We start from the raw sequence: 14,788 nt of genomic DNA, 5'->3' as shown, positions 1-14,788 counted from the left end.
AAAGCTCTAGTTTTCGCGGAGTTACTATGTGATTTCCCATCATCGTCCAACGATTCAACATCTAAAGTAACAATCGTGGATGAATTTCTATTTCTAATATCTTCAAGTTATCCGTCGTATGGAGATATAATCATTTATCTCCAAACCCAAATGTATAGGTCTAATACCTCTCGCTCAGAACAATGACATACTCGATACCAATCAAAAGACTACATGATCGTCAGTGATACACTTTACCGTCGTGGTGTCGATACAGTTCTGCGAAGGTGCCTCACCCATGAGGAGGCCAAAAAAGTCTTGAATGACTATCATTCAGGTGCATGTGGGGGGCATCAATCTGGTTATGCTACGGCACAAAAGATTTTAAGAGCGGGATACTTATGGTCAACAATGTTCAAAGATTGCATAACCACAGTCAGAAGTTGTCATGCTTGTGAAATATTTGACTGCAAAGCCAGAATACCACCTGCATTTCTCCAGCCAATAGTTTTTGTTGGGCCATTCGCCAAATAGGGCATAGATTTCATGCAATGTAACCCCACCTCCACCGCGGGGCATGGGTATATCATAGTCGCAGTCGACTATTTTACGAAATGAGCCAAGGTGATGCCTACATTAAACAACAATGGCGAAACGACTGCTCTTTTCTTTTTTAATCATGTAGTCTCCAGGTTCGGTGTTCCACAAGCTATAGTCAGAGATCATGGATCGCATTTCCGGAATCACATGATGGTTGAATTGGCCGCCAAATTAGGACTGTCCCACGACAGCTCTACTCCGTATTATCTGCAAGCTAACGGGCAAGTTGAGGCGACCAACACAGTCCTCAAACGCATGCTGCAAAGGATGATTGGAGTCCATAAATGGAATTGGCACCTAATCCTGTACTCAGCCTTGTGGGCATACTAGACATCGGTAAGAAATGCGACCAGGTTTACACCCTTTCAGCTGGTGTATGGCGTGGAAGCGATCTTGTCAGTTCAGTGCGAAATTTTGTCTCTCAAGCTTGCAGTTGACCTCCTCCGCTGAACTTCAGAGGAAGAGGCTCATTTCTTGGAGTTAATCAAACTGTATGAAACCCATCGTGATTCCGCCTTGGCTAACGAAGCACATAAAAAATGGGTCAAAGCATAATTTGAGAAGAATGTCAAACCCTGCGTTTTCTTAGAAGGTGACCTGGTCTTGCTTTACGATTAGGAATTCGATAAATTTGAAGCGGGTAAGTTCTAGTCTTTGTGGATGGGTCCCTACATTGTCAAGTGTGCATTAGCAAAAGGAGCCTACGAGCTAGTAGAGTATGATGGGATTCCACTGTCGCAACCCCGAAATGGGTTGTACCTTAAGCGTTACTATGCTTGACTTGGCATGGTAACCTCTTCATATGCTTTTTTTACATTTTTGTTTTCGTTAAGAGTGATTGTTTTAGTTAGGTAATCCACTTGTACATTTTGTTGCAGACGTCAAACCCATTGGAATCATTTGTTGGATACGCCAATGGCGCGAGTCGTAGTACGTGGAACCTATCTTCTTTAGCTTGGGCCATCTTTGATCCAAGCAGGGAGTTAGTGAATTTCAGAGGGGTGTGTATTGGTCAATCAATGAACAACATTGCTAAATATAACGCGTTGATATAACTCCTCTATGATGCCATCGCGCATGGCATACGCCGACTTGTCGTCAGGCTAGACTCACAGCTCATCATTCTATAGCTTACGAGCATCTATTCCGTTCAGAATCCAGCTATCTACTGCATGTTCCTAAGGGTCAAGATTTTGGAAAGGCAGTTCGATTCTATTCAATATCAACATATTTCTAGAAACTTGAACACATTCACCGATTCATTAGCAAATTATGTGTTAGATAGAGATTTGCAACATTTGTAAAATAAAAGCATTTTATCAATAATTGCATCAGGATCATACAACTTAGCCAAAATAAAGCTCTGAAAATCAAATATATATATATATATATATATATATATATATATATATATATATATATATATATATATATAGATCTATATATATATATATATATATATATATATATATATATATATATATATATATATATATATATATATATATATATAACTATTTATAATTTGTACATAGTGTTCTGTGACCAGGACAAAATTGGTCATATGACCCAAAAAACTCAAAATGCAAGGGGGCACCCTAATCTAATGGTGTTGGTCATAACTAGTCACCTCCTGTGCAATCATGCGCAAGAGCCTAGTCCATCGACTCGGCATGCCAGTGGTATGGCACTGTAATCTCAGAGGCCGCTCATCATCCTCACGTTTGAAATACCAAGGTTCAGACCCTCAATCTGATCTTGCAACACTGCAAGGGTCTCAGATACATCCAATTCTCGAAGAATGGCCCTCCCTATAGCCTCTCCTGCTGGAACGAAAGCTGCTACTCTCGGATGCACTGTTGGTCACACTGGCCTGATATTTGCATATGCACATGATTTTTGATTAGTCTTGATAAACATTTGAAAAACACAAGAACATTATAAGAACAATAAACAGAGATATGATCAGAGATTTTTACCTATGACACCCCACTGCTCGCCAGCTGGTAGCACGAAATCTGGGTCACCCCAGAAATCCATCCCAGCATATGGATACTCAGCATAAACCATCTGTTGACGGTTGAACCACTCGAAGAAAGCATCAGAGAATGAAACCTACGGTTGACCAGCATGTCTGGCCATAAGGTTAACCCATCTTTGCATCTGTGGCTCAGTCGGTGGTGGTAGGCCAAGTGAGATGTATTGTGGCTGCATCAGTGGGATCCTCTCCAAGGCAAAAGCGGTCAGAATATAACCATAGCCAAAGTTCTTAGATCTTCCATTTTTCACCTTGGTAAGTTGTTCTTTGATCATTGGAAGTACTGCATCACACCAGTTGAAGACCTTGGGTTCGAGACATTCCACGGCGTACTACATATAGGACCTGTTGGCCAAGTGAAGAGTCGCGCTACCAGCTAATCTAGAAAAGGTGAATAAAATAGTCCTCAAGGACTGGTCTGTGACATCTCGGATACTGATCTTGCCGTCCCTGCTCGACTGAGATCCTTCTCTACAGTATCGGTGAATATAATCCCTCACAGATTCACCCCCGCGGGCAGAACTTGATAATGAGAGAGGGGCACCACGCCTCGATAAACTAGTCAAAAAGTAGATGTCCTCAATAGTAATGGGGATGGATTTGCCTCTTATTTAGAACACTTGGTTGGTAGGATCCCATGTGTTGAGGAAATATTGCAACAAGTTGATTTGTTGCCTCATGCTGGACATGCGGAAGAACTTGAGCAAGCCACAGTTCTACAATGCAATTATCATACCCAGATCATGTAGGGAAACCATGTCCTCTTATTCATGCTCATGTTCATGCCATGTAACAACAATTTTTACTCCGATGAATCTCTGAAAAGCAAACAAGAGAAGAGTTACGATCCTGATTTGGCAAAAATCAAGCAAAATTTCCATGAAAAATCAGTGCAAAAGTTTTCCTCCTTACACCCATCGCACCCTAGTAGTGTACTAGGTGAGATGCATCCTGGCTAGCCAGTGGCCAGTCTAGGATGCATCGCACCTTTTGATGTATACTAGGTGTGATGGGGGCAGAACGAAATGTTCTAACCCCAGGGGCCCAGAAATGCAGGAAAACATGCTCAAAATTCAAAAAGGAAAGAATGCAATTGAAGAGCTCAAGTTTAGCTCCTACCTGGTTTAGACGACGCAAAAAATTGTCCACAGAATCTCTCAAAATTAGCTGATGAAAAGCAAGGGGGAAAACACCTCCAAAGCTCCAACAGTCACAACTCCAAATGAAATGGTAAAATGAGGGGTAAAAAACTATTTTTAAGTTACTTTTCACATAATTTAAGTAGGGTATTAGTTTTTTAACTCATTTTTCAAGCATATGTCCTCATTTCTAATCAGTTTGATGGAGCAATTGAGTAGGTCGTACGACCTTCAAAGAGCATAGTGTTAACGGCGAATCGAATATCAATGACCATTACCGCAAGCAGTTTTATGCAAAGTTCAAGCTCATTAAAAAGTAAACCTAGCAATAAGCATATGTTCCACCAGAGTTTAAGCTCGTTAAAAAGTAAACCCACCTCCAGTAAATAGCCATTGTGAACATATTATCATCCGCTTTTTGAGCCTTGGCCATGTTCTTACTATCACCTCCACTCTGTTTTAGCCGATCATACACCTCCATTTGATTGTTTACCCATTTTTAGGAACAACTGCAATGAGTGATTCTATTAGCCATCTTCTTAACACTACCATGATTGGAAATTTCCAACCCTCACCTGGAACCAGCTGCTACCCGAATATATCACTCATTCCTTAAAAGATGAGTCTCCTTTAAGCTCTTTTCATCTGGCTCATAAAATATGAAAGGATTGCTGAGAAATTGGCCTCTCCCACTCATTAAAGTGATTGGAAGTGCCATCCCTCCTCTAGATTTTAATCTTTTTGGACCTGAGGGATTATTACACAAAAATATCGAGCATTTGTCTTGTCTGGCTTGTTAAAACTATTGAAAAGTCATCCCTTTTGCATTGTTTTATACTTTTTCGGACTTAAGGGATTATACTACGAAAAAGGAATATTGGAGTTTCCTTTCCACCTCTTTTTAGACTCCCTAAAATTGAAAAGGACTGAGTTATCCTTATCGTTAAACTTGTTAAAATAATAGCGACAAACTTGTCCATTCAGATAAGAGTGAGTTTCACTATTGCTAGGCTCGTTAAAACATAGCAGCAGGTTTGCCTGAAGGGAAAATTATAGAACAAGCATATGTTATCCTCCTCAAGCTTGACAAAAATAAAGAGGTACTGGTCAGAAATGACTGGGGAAAATTGGGAAGAAAACTTGAAGAAACTTTATTGGTAGCAGGTCGCTCTTGAACATGACACTTTCACTCCATCACCATGATTGAGTCAAGTTGGGTTATTCCGTTCACCGGTCACATCACCATTTGTCCACCGTACCATCCACTCTTGGCATTAACGCTACCAATCCATTTTAGTGTCGCCAATATGTTCAAGAGAAATCACTCAGAGAATTCACCTACCCAGCTTGTGTCTCATCCGCTGCAATACCTTCACGTTTCATTCTTTCATGACCGCCAACCTGAACCTTATGTCATCAGATCATTTTCACCTCTACAAAATCATTTTCTCCGTTCCGTGTCGTAGATGTGGGATCCATCAATAACCTCTTACGACGGATCACTTCTTGTCGACATCAGCTCATTATCCAAGAAGACGACCTAGGAACAACCCTTTCAGTACTTTGAAGCTTGCATGCCTCAATGGCAAGTTTCTCACTTCTGGCGACAGGTTTACATTAATGGCCTTTGACGGAATGATTTTGTGTGGTGTTCGACCTCGACTCATGTATTCACACCATGTAAATTGTACTGTAGTACCTTGAGGGTCATCATCATCATCGGTGATTCCTATCGTATTTGTTAACAACTTACGTCATCGGTTGGTAATCAGGCGATGTCCTTCCATGTTCAACATCAACACATCTTTTCACATCGATCGACTTGTACTTTCGGGCAAAGATTGAATGAGTTTTGAAGATCCCAGATCTAGTTTCATCCATCCGGGCTGCGATATATTCAGGAAAATAAAGACATAAAATGTACATCATTGCTGCACAGATAATCATCTAAACAAAGGGATGATGGCTCTACCAGAATCATCAGTTTGCACACAGACAGTTGTTTGTCCTATGTACATGAAAATGAATTTATCAAGCTGAGCATGGGAATGCCCACCTCAGCTAGATCATGAAAATATTATGAAGATAATGTATTGCATTGTATCTTATTACAGGTCACCTTCAAGTTTGAAAAACCTCGGATCCTCATTATAAATCATTTCACTCGACATCAAAAGATTTACGACCTCATGCTTTAGGGGGCAACTGTTATAGACATATTTGGGCACTGCAACCCCAATCACATATGTCCATAAACCAAGGGCTTCTAAGTCCCTAAAAGTGGTGTTTCATACCCTAAAGGATCAAGGTCAGCTGATTACATCATCTACCAGAAGTTATCCATGAAAAACTACTCAGAACTGGTCAAAGCAGGACCATACAGACTGCCCAGTGCAAAGGGTGCGATGCATTTGACCTGCCACATGCAAAAAGTGCAATGCATACTGGAAAGCCCTTCTATAGGGTGCAATGAGTGAGAGCAGACAAATGGCACAAACAATTTGCTAGGTGGAGACCTTGAGAATCTTCTAAAAGCTGCTCATTTGACACTTGCCTCCCTGAGTTCACCCAAGGATGAGTAAGAGATCATGAAATCTCCAAGTGGAACCAAGAACTATCAAAGAGATGAAACTAATCAAAATCCTAGAAGCTGACTCACCCCCCTGCAAATATCTATATATGGATCCCTCATCCCAGAGATCCAGAGGTTGGAATTTGGTAATTTGTAAGGAAGTGTTGTTGGTTTCTCTTTGAAGACATTTTTGGGTGATCTTGCTTTGTATGAGGTGAAGAGGGCTTTCAAGCTGGGAGGATGGCGCTGGGTCAGACCAAGTGGTTGTAATCCTCTCTTATCAATAAAGCTATTTGATTTTTCCTCCATATTCTTGTGTATCTCTGAATATTGTGTTGATATATGCATTTGTATGGTCAATATATATCTGATCCTATATTGTTTACAGTGATAGATCTCTATGCTTTGATGGTATTATGCTATTTTGATTCTATAGGTGCTCTTTGAAGCGGGACAAGTAAGGAAGCAGTGGCGAGATTATGTCGAAGGGGAAAGGAAATGAGCAAGGAGCTAAGCGAAAGACTGAGGTTGGTACTCTCTGCTTCTTTCTCATTTATCTCTCATAAAGTAAAATATAAGTAACTTTAGTTTGTTTGTTTCTAAGATAGCTACCCGTCTTAGTGGGAATAGAAGTTTTGAATAAACACTAGTTTTCCTGGTAACACAAAGCATCTTATAGCATTTGGTATGTTGATAGTGGCACTTCCCGCCACATGAAAGGAGTCATAGAGTACTTCTCAGAGCTTTCAGAGGGTGATATTGATATGGAGGTAGTACTTGGTGATGACAACATTGTTAGAGTAGTTAGTGTAGGGACATTGACATTTGATAGGGGACCTAAACCTCCCTTGAAAGTGTCAGATATTCTATATGTGCCTGGAATGAAGAAGAACCTGATATCCGTCTCAGCACTTGAGGATAGAGGGTATGATGTGTTGTTCAGGAGAGGGTGGGTGCTTATATAACCGAAGGGAACTCTAGCTTCTTTAGCTAGAGAGATTGGTGTGCGCCATGCCAACGTGTATAAGTTCTCATTCCAGCCCCTGATGGCATTAAGTAGAAGCACCCGAGTGTTATCCAGAAATCTAGTGTCCATTCAGAACTACTAGTCCCACTAAGACTGGTAGCTGTCTTAGAAACAAACAAACTAAAACTACTTTCGTTTTCCTTTATGAAAAGTAGATAAGAGGGGAATGAAGGAAACCAACCTCAGTCTTGCGCTTGGTTACTTGCTCGGTTCCTCTCCCTTCTTCTGACAGATCCTTGCCACTTCTCCCTTGTCTACACAGCTTCAAAGATCACATGTGGAATAAAAGCAGCATAATACTATCGAAGAACAGATATCTACTATCATAAACAGTATAGGACCAGATATATATTGAACACACAAAAGCATAAATCATCAGACATACAAGAATGTGGAGGAAAACTTGAATACCTTTATTAATATCAAGAATAGCAAAGAGGATTTAAAACCAATTTTTTTGACCCAGCATCATCCTACAACATGAAAGCCCTTCTTTCACGTCATAAAAAGCTTAGATCACCCAACACTATGATGTTCCAACAAGAAACCAACAACACTTCCTTACAAGATACAAAATTCCAGCCCCTGGATCTCTGGGATGAGGGATCCATATATATAGATGTTTTAAGGGGGTGAGTTAGCTTCTGGGATCTAATTAGTGTCCTCTCTCTGATAGTTCTTGATTCCACTTGGAGAATGATGATCTCTTACTCATCCCTGGGTGAATTCAGAGAGGCAAGTGTCACAGGAGAAGTTTCTGGAATATTCCATGATCATCCACCTCACATACTACCTCTGCCATTTGTCCATTCTTGCCCATCGCTCCCCATAGAAGGGCTTTTCAGTATGCATCACACCTCCCATGTGCATTTAGGTGGGGTGCATTGCACTTTGACCATGGAGCAGGTGAGATGGTCCAATTTTGACCAGTTCTGAGTAGTTTTTCATGGAGAACTTCTGGGAGATGATGTAATCAGCTGAACTTGTTCTTTTAGGGGATGGAAAAACACTTTTAGGGACTTAGGAGCCCTTGGTTTATGGACATGTTTTATTGGGGTTGCAGTGCCCAAAAATGTCTATAATAGTCGCCCCCTAAAGCATGAGGTCGTTAATCTTTTGATGTCGAGTGAAATGCTTTATCATGAGGATCCGAAATTTTTTCGAGCTGGAAGGCGACCTGTAATAAGATATGATACAATACATTATCTTCATAATAGTTTTCATGATCTAGCTGAGTCAGGAAATCCCATGCTCAAATTTATAAATTCATTTTCATGTACATAAGATAGACAACCGTCTGTGCAGGAGACTGATGATTCTGATCGAGCCATCATCCTTTGATTCAGATGATCATTTGTGTAGCAACAATGTACATTTGATGTCTTTATTTTCCTGAATATATCGCAGCCCGGATGGACGAAACTAGATTCTGGGTCTTCAAACTCATTCAATCTACACTCAGAGTACAAGTTGATCCATGTGAAAGATGTTCTGGAGTCGAACATGGAAATACATCGCCTGATTACCAGCCAATGATATAAGTTGTTAACAGGTGTGAGAGGAATCATCGATAATGATGATGACGCTCAAGGTACTACAATACAATTCCCGTGGTGTGAATAAGGGACTTGGTGTCAAACACCACACAAAATATTTCGGTCGAAGGCTATTGATGTAAACCTATCGCCGGAAGTGAGAAACTTGCCAATGAGGCATGCAAGCTTCAAAGTACTGAAGGGGTTGTTCCTAAGTCGACTTCTTGGATAATGAGCTGATGTCGACAAGAAGCGACTCGCCATAGGAGGGCCTTAATGAATCTCACATCTACAACATGGAACGGAGTAAATGATTTTGGAGGTGAAAATGGTCTGTTGATACAGGGTTCATGGTGGTGGTCATGAAAGATTGGAGCGTGAATGTATTGCAGTGGATGAGACACAGGTGAATTCTCTGAGCGACTTCTCTTGAACATACTGGCGATACTGACGTGATGGATTGGTAGCATTAACCCAAAATGTGGATGGTGTGATGGACCAATGGTGATATGACCAGTGAATGGAACAACCCAACTCGACTCGGATGTGGAGTGAAAGTGTCATGTTCAAGAGCGACTTGCTACCAATAAAGTTTCTTCAAGTTTTCTTCCCAATTTTTCCCCAGTCATTGCTGACCAGTACCACTTTATTTTTGTCAAGCTCGAGGAGGATAACATATGTTTGTTCTATAATTTTCCCTTCGGGAAAACCCATCGCTATATTTTAACGAGCCTAGCAACAATGAAACTCGTTCTTGTTTGTATGGACAAGTTTGTCGCTATTCGGTTTTAACGAGTTTAACGACAAAGATAACTCGGTCCTTTTCAATTTTAGAGAGTCTGAAAAGGTACATAAAGGAAACTCCAATGATCCTTTTTCATCATATAATCCCTTAATTCTGAAAAAGTATAAAATAATACAAAAGGGATGAATTTTCGGTAATTTTAACGAGCCGAACAAGACAAGCGCTCGATCTTTTTATGTAATAATCCCTCAGGTCCAGAAATATTAAAATCTAGAGGAGGGATAGCACTTCCAGTCGCTTTAACAAGCTGGAGAGGCCAATCGCTCAGAAATCTTTTCATATTTTACGAGTCAGTTGAAAAGAGCTTAAAGGAGACTCATTTTTTGAGGAACGAGTTATAATTTCGGGTAGCAACTGATTCTAGGCAAGGTTTGAAATTTACCAATAATGGCAGTATCACAAGGACGACTAACAAAATCACTCTTCGTAGTTGTTCCTCAAAAGGGGTAAACAATCAAATTGAGGTGAATGATCGGCTAAAATAGATTGGAGGTGATGATGAGAACACGACCACGGCTCAAAAGCTGATGATAATGCATTCACAATGGTTATTTACTGGAAATTGGTTCATTTTTTAATGAGCTTAAACTCTGGGGAAATGTTTGCTCATTGCTTATGTTTAATTTTTAACGAGCTTGAATTCCATGTTAAAACTACTCGTGCCAGTCGTATAATAAGGATGTCTCATTTAAGATGACATTTTTTATGGAGCTTGCACCTTACAAAGATTTTCCCCGGATCCTTTCTTTATGAAAGTTAGGAATGACCAATCCTACGAGTTTAAAGGGTTGAGAAACTACAAACTAAGAAAATAAATGGTCGCTCTTCGCTTGCATTCAAAAAGGTTTGCATGCCTCCAGGTATAACGAATAATTCCCAGGTTACCATATGAAAGCTCTCCATCCACGTTGCAGACAAAATGCTTCCTTGGTGATGTCTACCGAAATAGACAAAGGTGAGTGGCGCAGTCACCTCCACTCACATAAATTTGATGACAGAATATTATTCCAGTGTAATCCCATTTTCCTAAATGGACAGGTGTGTCAGACTAGTCATATATCCTCTGCGGAAACCTACACTATACCGAAGGTTTTCTTACCGAAACAGACTACGGTGCATGCCCCCTGGGTTTCAGTCATGTCCTCCCAAATCACTTGCACTCATCAGGTGGATAGACTGGAGATTGATGAGACATTCCTTGCGTGAAAGGACCATTTAGGGATGGTATTTGACTATTTTCTATGTGTGAGCTGGGAAACGACAGTTGGTCTATGAGCTTGACCACTCTGCCTTCGTGCGGAAAACACATTACTCTAAAGAGTGAGGAGACAATGGCTCCTATGCAATAAATATAGTCACATCCAAGGAGTAGATTATAATCCAGAGGTTCTTGGACTACCATTACATTCATGTGAAGGATTTTCTTTCTCAATGTTATCGACACATTGGGAAGGATCCCTAACGGTCGACTGGTTCCTTTGTCAAAGCCTGTTAGATTTCTCATCTCAGGCAGAAGCGATGGCGTACCAAGCGGTTTCCAAGCAGTTGAGGAAAGGATACTCACAAAAGCCCCTTCATCTATGATGGTACCGGCCACGACCATTCTGTATATTTGTGTAATGATTCGGAATGGTACACTAGCTAGTAAACGGGGTATGCCTAGTAGGTTCCAATCGAAGGAGACAACTAGGTTTCTTGGAGGTGGGACTGAATAGACGACCGGATATGACTCTGATGAACTTCCTTCTTGTGGTAAAGGAATGGGTAGACTGCCCTCATGTTCATTGAAGTCTATGTTTACGAAAAGAATTTGGACGGTGTCATTCTCATTCTCTTCGGTGATTGTGTCATCTGAAGATGGACCTTCCGAAGACAAGACCGGGTTGACTGCCGCCTCAACCTTTTGACTTTCGTCTGGTATGGGTTCGGCGGGTTTATCTTCAATGACAGATGCTTCGACCGGACACAATGGCATGTCAGTCAGATTTTCAACCAGTGATGGACCTGGCAAGAGTTTCTTATATCCAAGAGGAATCCATAACGGTGAAACTGGACGGTCATCCAAAACTCTTTTAACTTCGTCCAGGAAGGGACAATGGTGGAGGGCATGATCGCCTTCACACATTCTACAAGGAAATTTACATTTTCCTTTTTGTCCAGGTGCTTCGCTTTCACTAGTTGATGGTGTACTCTCAACATGGTCCTCAGAGGTTGATGACATCGGGTTGTGCAAACGAGGAGACCAGTCCCTTAAGATCTGAGGGATGCAGGGACAATCTCAGTGGTATTGGTCTCCTTTTCAAATGACACATGGTGATTTAGGCTTGGATGGTGTAGTGTGTGGATTTTTGCTAGACGATGCATGGTTGCCCCTTTTCACCTTTGGCTCTTTCTTCTTCTTCTCCTTCTTCTTCTTAGTTACTTGGTTTTGGGCCTTACCGGCTTTATCAAGCGAAGAGGAAGGAGGAGAGGGAGAATTGGATGAATTAGAAGGTTTCAGGGTAACTCTAGTATCATCTAGTTGTTGACTCGATTGTTCAGGAATCACGGTATTCTGAATGATGGAGGTTTAGAAGAGCCATACGAGAAAGCTAATTGTCAATCCTGGGAGTGACAATGTGGCTATATGAAGTGCACCAACATCTCCCCAAGAGGAGAAAGGACTAGGATTTCCTCCAAAGGTAATTCCTTGGTTGGTGGACTCCATTTTCTCAACCTAAGAACAATGCGAGAATGGTGATATTATTCTGATTAAAATAAATCTTAGACGCTTTGACACAACTTGTTTTTTCAATTTTTAAGAGTCGAGAAAAAACAAAAGTTGACTCTAGTCGCCTTCGATTTTTAATGAGCCTGAAGTGATAAGTTCTCAGATGGACCCTTTCCTTCAAGGAGTCTGAAAAGGAATGAAAGAGACTGCTCTAGAAATATAGACAGAGGGATTACCAAACCAATAGCGAAACTGCAGAATGTTTTTTACGGTATGGCAATCAATCTTCTCGAATGTTGTGTTCAGTGCATTGCGATCGATAGGGCGGAAGACATGGCTTCCTATGGATAAAGGATATAGCCTATTGTAGTCTCCCAATATATACTTGATGGTACGTGTGAGCACAAGTCCGTATTGGCACTTGTCATCTCAAAGAGGAGGAATCACCCAACCAACAGTGAAAGTGACAGTTACCAGGCTTTACGACACCGGAATACGTCTCTAGCCTAGACTTCTAGATGTTGTGCGTTAGGTTCCAAAGTGTTTTTAGGTTCATTAAATTTATTTTACAGTTGATCTTTCTTAAGAAATTTTCCTTTCAAGTTCACCGCGTGATGTAGATATATAATTCCTAAAACACAATCTAATATGATAAACAATTGTTTAATCTTCTTTTTGCAATGAAAATCCTATCTACTAAAGAAAGAGAGACGGTATCTTTTCAACATAGAGCAGAGAGCACACACTAGATGCATTATCCTAAATCAATCCAACAAGCAGTCTAAATGCAAATGCACATGCATGTATTTGTTTTCAGATTTCTTAATGTATGAATGGCAAGAAGAATGCTAAGTACAAATATGAATTATCTTTTCTAAGCGACAGTACTAACAGATTTCTCTTTAAAAACGAAAGGAAGATAATGACGATACTTTACTATTTCGAATTGAAAACTGCTTTCGACACTTGAAAAACTACTAATTCAAATCAAATACAAGAGTAATTGTATAATCGACCATCAAGAACAATAGAATTCCTTTCTTTGACTGAAAACGACACTTGCGACACTTTCAAATCAAAAGACGACAGTTCGACTATGCTACTACTTTGCAAAAGAGAACTGAAAATGGCAGAAAATACATAAAACATTCACAGTTCTTTGCACAATGGAGGCAGAATGATGGAAAGGAAGGGGGTTTCCACAGTGGTATACTGACCATAGACAACAAAACTCCATAATAGAGCTGAAAACAATGAAGAAAAACCAAGACCTGGAGGCAAATTAGCCTTTTCTGATCATCACACCTATGACACAAGGAAACAGGGATGCATCCCACCTACTGCACACGGGAAGTGTGATGCATCCAGATTTCCTCGAAGAGAGGGTTTGATGGTATGAGGACAAGACTTTACTTGGTTCTTGGTCACTGTTTGCAACTCAGTTCAGGGATTTAGGCCGAGCGTACAACAAATAGAAATCACGAGGGCTGATCTAATGAGGTTACTAGAGCCACCACTAGGGCAATTAGAAGGTTTTCAAATTGATTGTTCAGTTTATAAAAAAAACCTGGAGATAGACTAAAGCAGTGTTGATCTACTTTTCACTTGCATAGTAAATGTAGTTCAAAGGCTAGTTGGCTTCACTTCAGGCTCTGTCTGTAAGTTTACAAAACAAACAAATATAGACAAGCAAACAATCTATTCACTCCCTAGTCGAGTCATCATTTTGTTATCGGGAAATATAGTGTCCACTCGGAACTTCTAGTCCCACTAAGACTGGTAGCTATGTTAGAAACAAACAAACTAAAACTACTTTCATTTTCCTTTATGAAAAGTAGATAAGAGGGGAATGAAGGACACCAACCTCAGTCTTGCGCTTGGTTCCTTGCTCGGTTCCTCTCCCTTCTTCTGATAGATCCTTGCCACTTCTCCCTTGTCTACATGGCTTCAAAGATCACCTATGGAATCAAAGCAGCATAATACTATCAAAGAACAGAGATCTACGATCATAAACAATATAGGACCAGATATATATTGACCACATAAAAGCATATATCATCAAACATACATGAATGTGGAGGAAAACTTGAATAGCTTTATTAATATCAAGAATAGCAAAGGGGATTACAACCAATTGTTCTGACCCAGTGTCATCCTCTAGCATGAAAGCCCTTCTTTCACCTCATGAAAAGCTTAGATCATCCAACGCTATGATGTTCCAACGAGAAACCAACAACACTTCCTTACAAGATACGAAATTCCAGCCCTTGGATCTCTTGGATGAGGGATCCATATATAGATGTTTTCAGGGGGTGAGTCAGCGTCTAGGATCTAATTAATGTCCTCTCTCTGATAGTTCTTGATTCCAATTGGAGAATGATGA

Source organism: Pinus tabuliformis, chromosome 9 (assembly GCF_031772625.1).
Source record: "Pinus tabuliformis cultivar Carrire ecotype Pingquan chromosome 9, CPIR1, whole genome shotgun sequence".
In the NCBI taxonomy this organism is placed as follows: domain Eukaryota; kingdom Viridiplantae; phylum Streptophyta; class Pinopsida; order Pinales; family Pinaceae; genus Pinus; species Pinus tabuliformis.
Note: the sequence above shows the minus strand (reverse complement) of the source record.